Source organism: Pseudophryne corroboree, chromosome 2, assembly GCF_028390025.1.
Source record: "Pseudophryne corroboree isolate aPseCor3 chromosome 2, aPseCor3.hap2, whole genome shotgun sequence".
NCBI lineage: Eukaryota > Metazoa > Chordata > Amphibia > Anura > Myobatrachidae > Pseudophryne > Pseudophryne corroboree.
Window position 1 is genome coordinate 240,245,171 of NC_086445.1, and position 7,333 is coordinate 240,252,503.

The 7,333-nt window shown below is 43.5% G+C and overlaps 1 long non-coding RNA gene across 1 annotated transcript; it reads left to right on the forward strand.

Annotated features, from left to right (window-relative positions):
• The first annotated feature begins 1,199 nt into the window (after positions 1 to 1,199).
• On the forward strand, positions 1,200 to 6,472 carry LOC135050692 (uncharacterized). The gene is made up of 2 exons (XR_010241745.1): positions 1,200 to 1,264; positions 4,943 to 6,472. It is a non-coding gene; the product is annotated as an uncharacterized LOC135050692 (long non-coding RNA).
• The last annotated feature ends 861 nt before the right edge of the window (positions 6,473 to 7,333 follow it).

The window sequence follows — 7,333 nt, forward strand, 5'->3', positions numbered from 1 at the left end:
AACAGCCACACTGAGAGCAGAGTCTGCCTCAGGATCCAGTCACAGACTTCACCAGCCAGTAAGTTAGGACTCTTGGCACAGAGGATCCCCAAATTCACACTGCAGGAGCAGAGGGGAGTACTGCACTCTTGCAGAAATTTTCAGCCACAGAACACAAGGAAAACAGGAGATAGATCAGGATATTAGCAAGAGCTCTGGCAGGAAGCTGCCTACACCATGCTGTGTCAAGCCACGCCCCTTCTTACTTATATTTACCTCTATCTCCACCCTCTGTGTGTCCTTTGTCCCCTCCCTAAAAAAGGTGATTGATTTCTCTGATGATTATATTCAGTTTCATCCTCCCAATTTTTTTGTCCATTTCCTCTATACATGTGATCTGATTGATATTCCTCTGGTTGTCTCCTATTTCTCCAAGTGTTTCCCTCCTCCCTACTGGGGTATATACTCCTATTTCCAAAGCGTCTGATCTGTTTCCATTCAGACTCACTGTCATAATTGTGTGAATCCCTAAACTGTCTGGAACTATTCTCCACTGGCGATCTTCCCCTATCTCCTACATTGCGACGTGCTCTTCTATTTCTTTGTTCATGTCGATTCTCATGATTGTCTCGTGTGTTTGGTGGGTCTCTATCTTTTAACATTTTTCTAGATTCTATGGGTAAATCCCCATTATTTCTTTTACATTCGTCAAGATCCCTAAAGTATTTTTTTGTTTTTTTATTTTTAATTTCCTTCTCAATCTTTTCTATTTTTCTGATAATCCCCTCCTCCAATTCCTTATAGTCCTCCAATTTGGAGTAAGGCTCCACCAAAGACCGGAGAGACCCAATTTCATCCTCTATCACCTTAAGGGTCTCACTCTTTTCCTTAATAATAAGTTGCATTAGTGAGTAAGAACAACCATCTAGAATTTTTTGCCATTCCTTCAATCAGGCAGAAGCGATTGCAGCCCTGCTACGGCCTTCGGGCGTCTGGCATGCGCCAGCGCATGCGCAGTAGAGACCCGTTCGCTCAGCTGCGACAAAAAGCAGCAAGTGAACGGGTCAGAATGACCCACAATGTCACTTAGGTGTGAGCTATTTGGCTTTGAATAACTTCAGACCCTGAATTTTGTTTTACATGTTTACTGAAGTGATACTGATAGAACTTTACACAGTGGGAGGAGATATGGCGATCTGTTAACTGGTCGCCTTTAACCCCTAACACCACTGTTCATGAAGTTGCAGCACAAGGCTTAACGATTTGAAGAGTTCCCAAGTTTAAAGTGAGTTTTACCAATATTTATTTTAAGACTTTAACATTTCTAAACATATACAGAAAAAGTGTGAATCAAAATATAAACTGAAGTTGTTGCATATGAAGAAATGAGTCAGGGAAACATTTTTTTATTACTTTTTTTATGTCTGCTTCACAGTGGCGGAAGTTCGTCCCAGTTGCCCGGAGGCAAGATAAATATTGGTGCCCCCCACCCCCTATATTTAGATAAATATATGTATGCATGTGTTCGTATATTTTATATATATATATATATATATATATACATATACACACACACACACACACACACACACACACACACACACACGTGGAGTGTTCTGAAAAAAATAAAGTATTTACTGTATATATATACATTTCATTGTCTTTTATTTTAAATCAATCATTTCTTAGCAGTCGTACCCAGGATTATAACCCATGATATGTTACACGGACAGCAGACACTTTACTGATATTTGCTCCTGTACAGGAAGCATGAGAATTCTAACTATATGAAGTTACGTGTAATTGTCAGAGAAGTATCTTCATATAGTTAGAATTCTCATATTTCCTACACAGGAGCAAACAGCTTCATCAGTAAGGTGTCTGCTTCCAGTGTAATAGGTTGTGGGTCCTAATCCTGGGTATGAAACTTGCAAAATGTGTATCTACAGTATAATAATAAGGCTGTGACGTGTAAGGTGCAGGGACTAATGAGGAAGTCGGCCACTGAAGAGATAGCAGCAGCTATCAATTAACTTAATTCAATGGTGTCACAGAATGGGAGGAGAGGTGCCCCCCTTCAGAGCAGGAGCCCGGCGGCAGATGACTCCGTTGCCTCCCAGAGTTACGCCTCTGCTGCTTCAGCTTTCAACTGTATGTCTGTTTTTGTAGCAGCAATGCAATATAACTACTATTAGCACTGTCACTAACAGTGCTTATGTATCAGGGCACTGCCACAGTGTAGAACGCGACTTAATCAAACTGAAAGGTATGTATTCTGATAATACTTTTCCCAGAATACACTTTAATCTGGCAACATAAAAATACTACAGTATGGGGGTCATTCGAGTTGATTGCTAGCTGCTTTCGTTCGCAGCGCAGCGATCAGGCTAAAAATTGGCACTTCTGCGCATGCGTATGGTGCGCACTGCGCACGCGCGACGTACTTTCACAAAAGCCGATGCAGTTTTACACAAGGTCTAGCGACGCTTTTCAGTCGCACTGCTGATCGTTGAGTGATTGACAGGAAGTGGGTGTTTCTGGGTGGTAACTGACCGTTTTCGGGGAGTGTGTGTAAAAACGCAGGCGTGCCAGATAAAAACGCAGGAGTGGCTGGGGAAACGGGGGAGTGGCTGGCTGAACGCAGGGCGTGTTTGTGACGTCAAAACAGGAACTAAATAGTCTGAAGTGATCGCAAGCTAGGAGTAGGTCTGGAGCTACTCTGAAACTGCACAATCTTTTTTTGTAGCAGCGCTGCGATCCTTTCGTTCGCACTTCTGCTAAGCTAAGATACACTCATAGAGGGCGCCGGCTTAGCATTTGCACTGCTGCTAAAAGCAGCTAGCGAGCGAACAACTCGGAATGACCCCCTATATGTCTGTATTGAACACTGGTACATGCACTGTGTAATATTTGTATTTACTTTTTAACGCTATATATTTTGTGCCTATAGTGTACAGTATTTTATTTATATCTGTTTCATATTTTCCCCCATACAGTATATTAGAACTGATATATACAGTGCATCCGGAAAGTATTCACAGCGCTTCACTTTTTCCACATTTTGTTATGTTACAGCCATATTCCAAAATGGAATAAATTCATTTTTTTCCCTCAAAATTCTACACACAATACCCCATAATGACAATGGGAAAAAGGCTTTTTTGAGATTTTTGCAAATTTATTAAAAATAAAAAATTAAGAAATCACATGTACATAAGTAGTCACAGCCTTTGCCATGAAGCTCAAAATTGAGCGCTGGTGCATCCTGTTTCCACTGATCATCCTTGAGATGTTCCTACAGCTAAATTGGAGTCCACCTGTGGTAAATTCAGTTAACTGGACATGATTTGGAAAGGCACACACCTGTCTATATAAGGTCCCACACTTGACAGTGCATGTCTGAGCACAAACCAAGCATGAAGTCAAAGGAATTGTCTGTAGACAGGATTGTCTCGAGGCACAAATCTGGGGAAGGGTACAGAAAAATATCTGCTGCTTTAAAGGTCCCAATGAGCACAGTGCCCTCCATCATCCGTAAATGGAAGAAGTTCGGAACCACCAGTACTCTTCCTAGAGCTGGCCGGCCATCTAATCTGAGCGATCGGGGGAGAAAGGCCCTAGTCAGGGAGGTGACCAAGAACCCGATGGTCACTCTGACAGAGCTACAGCATTCCTCTATGGAGAGAGGAGACCCTTCCAGAAGGACAACCATCTCTGCAGCATACTTGCCTACCTGACCCTCTCCATGAGGGAGAAAATGCTCTGTTCCTGGACTTTCCTGGTAATGTATGATTGCCCTCACCTGTGGTGAAACACCTTTATTATCAATTAACTAGCTCACCACAGGTGATGACAATCATACATTATCAGGAAAGTCCAGGAACAGAGCATTTCCTCCCTCATGGAGAGGGTCAGGTAGGCAAGTGTGCTCTGCAGCAATCCACCAATCAGGCCTGTATGGTAGAGTGGCCAGACGGATACCACTGCTTAGTAAAAAGCACATGGCAGACCACCTGGAGTTTGCCAAAATGCAACTGAAGGACTCCTAAACCATGGGAAACAAAATTCTCTGGTCTGATGAGACAAAGATTGAACTCTTTGACGTGAATATCAGGCGTCATGTTTCGAGGAAACCAGGCACCGCTCATCACCAGGCCAATACCATCCCTACAGTGAAGCATGGTGGTGGCAGCCTCATGCTGTGGGGATGTTTTTCAGCGGCAGGAACTGGGAGACTAGTCAGGTTAGAGGGAAAGACGAATGCAGCAATATACAGAGACATTCTGGATGAAAACCTGCTCCAGAGCGCTCTTGACCTCAGACTGGGGTGACGGTTCATCTTTCAGCAGGACAATGACCCCAAGCACACAGCCAAGATATCAGAGGAGTGGCTTCAGGACACTCAGGACAACCCTGTCCTTGAGTGGCCCAGCCAGACCCCAGACTTTAATCCGATTGAACATCTCTGGAGAGATCTGAAAATGGCTGTGCACCGACGCTTCCCATCCAACCTGATGGAGCTTGAGAGGTGCTGCAAAGAAGAATGGGCGAAACTGCTCAAAGATAGGTGTGCAAGCTTGTGGCATGATATTCAAGAAGACTTGAGGCTGTAATTGCTGCCAAAGGTGCATCAACAAAGTATTGAGCAAAGGCTGTGAATACTTATGTACGTGTGATCTCTTAGTTTTTTATTTTTAATAAATTTGCAAAACTCTAAAAAAATACTTTTTTCACGTTGTCATTATGGGGTATTGTGTGTAGAATTTTGAGGGGGAAAAATAAATGTATTCCATTTTGGAATAGAGCTGTAACATAACAAATTGTGAAAAAAGTGAAGCGATGTGAATACTTATATATACAGTACATCAGACTATATATATAAGACTTATTTATACAGTAATAAAATATATATTGTATTGCATCCCCATTTTTAACTTTTGTACTTCTCGTTTTATTCTTGTAGGTTTGCTGTATTAGTTCCTTTTTTCATAAATGGAGAAACTATTTAGTTTTGTGATTGTTATGCTGTTATATCCATATCTAGTCAGCAATACTCCTATGGATCGCAGCGAGGCAGATGTAATATCTGTAGCCAGTGCGACTGGGGATAGCCCTAACCATATTCCGTCCATAAAAGATTTATTTTGGGCAAAAGGAAACCTTTTCTGCCGCCAGCTCTTAAAGGATTGCACAGAATACGTTGACCTCCTCCCTCCAGCCTCATCACAGCTTACAAAACCAGCAATGGCATTGGGATTAATGCAGGTTGGCTGCTTAGCTGAAACAGACCAGTTTTATTTGGATTTGCTAAGGGATGAAGACACAAGAAAGATGTTTCACTTGTTAACTGAGCTGTTCCAAACCTCTACACACTAAACTCCTGGCCAACGTCACCATAGACAAAAGCATGTTCTTGAGCTTGACTTACTGAAGTACAACTTAGAATCTCTGTTTCCCGCTGCTATGTCTACACATCATCAGCACTGCTCTGGTTTCCAGCAGGGGCGCACAAATGTTTTCTTGAATGGTTTGGACCTTGGGTTACATTCATCTCTACAGGAGGCAAAAGAGCACTGTGATAGGGTGGGTCCTTCCTGTGCGGGTGTTTCTCAAGATGGAAAGGGAGAATTTCACAGTGTAACAAGATATGGTGGGTATATTATGCCTCAGAATGGAACAAGGTTGTGGCTGCAACAGTGTACTGCTGAACATCGAAGAAGGCGTTCCTCTGATCCCGAGTGCCATAGTGAGAGAGAATTGCGCATCTATAATGTTATGCAGTGGGTTCCAGTTGTCAGTGGCTGGTACAATGCTGGAAGTGCCATTTACTATGCCACACAGGGATGTGCAGTGCAAGCTGAGAACCGGGGAATTGAAGCATCAGTTGATCTAGGCTCTGATGCTCTTCTTATAGCCACTGGGGGAACATCCCGAGCTGTTACAGTGGGTATAGGTCTGGCTATAAAACCTGCATTAAAAGCAGGTGTGAAGGCAGCTATAGATTACTTTAAAAATGATTCGGAGTAATATAATTTTAATATATATGGCAGTGGTTCCCAAACTTTTTTGAATCCCAGCACCCTAGAGTATCAGAATTTTCTTCACAGCACCCTCAATATGAAAAACAGGAAAATGTCTCTTCCAGTGTAATGCTACATGTTCTAAAGCAGGATCTTTATTTAGAGGTTTGTATAAAATTATGACAGTGACTCGGGTTCATGTACTAAGCAACTTTAGCAACCAGTAGCCATAATCACCAGCTTTTCTTTCTGTTCAGTGTTATAATCACTTTTACATTGCAAGATGGGTCTAAAGTCTTCCTGCTATTATCAATGTTGCTTTTCCAAGGCTTTTGGGTACACAACAATTTTTGTTTTCCCAGTTTCCCACCTCTATTTTTGTTATTTCAGGTCACTGAACTATTGTTATTTCTGTCAGTTATTACAGTTCATTAAAGTTTTCATCCAAATCCATCCAGTGGAAATTTACAGAACAGTCTCCCTGTGTCAAAGTTCTGTCTGGCGTACAGCAGGACCTCAACCCTTTAGTATGGGGGTCATTCCGAGTTGATCGCACGCTGCAACTTTTAGCAGCCCGTGCGATCAGATAGTAGCCGCCTATGGGGGAGTGTGTTTTAGCTGTGCAAGTGTGCGAACGCTTATGCAGGGGAGCTGTACAAAAACATTTTGTGCAGTTTGAGTAGCTCTGAACTTACTCAGCCGCTGCGATCACTTCAGCCTGTCAGGTGCCGGAATTGAAGTCAGTCACCCGCCCTGCAAACGTCTGGACACGCCTGCGTTTTCCTCTCCACTCCCAGAAAACGGTCAGTTGCCACCCCGGAACGCCTTCCTGCTGTAAGTCACCTTGCGATCGCCGCTTCAATCGAAAACTTCGTTAGAACAATCGCTGCCTGGCGTTCCCCGTCGCTGGGCAGCAACACGCCTGCGCATTGGGGCCGCAGCGCATGCGCATTCCGGACCTGGTCGTATGGCTGCAAAAAACTGCAGCGTGCGATCGGGTCGGAATGACCCCTCATGTCTTCTTGGACCCAGTGATATCACTCTGAAGTTTTCATCCAAACCCATCCGGTGGAAGGCCTAGAACAGGCTCACTGGGTCAAAGTTCTGCCTGATGAACACTAACAGGAGGTCCAACCAGGACCCCAACCACTTAGCATTCTTCTGGGATCAAATATTACCACTGTGAAGTTTTCGTCCAAATTCATCCAGTGGAATCCCCAGAACAGGCTCCTTTGGTCAAACTTCTGCCCAGCATACACTAACAGAAGGTCTGACCGGGACCCTAATCCCCCTAAAACCTGGGCAGGATCCAAATGGGCAACATCACATTGGTT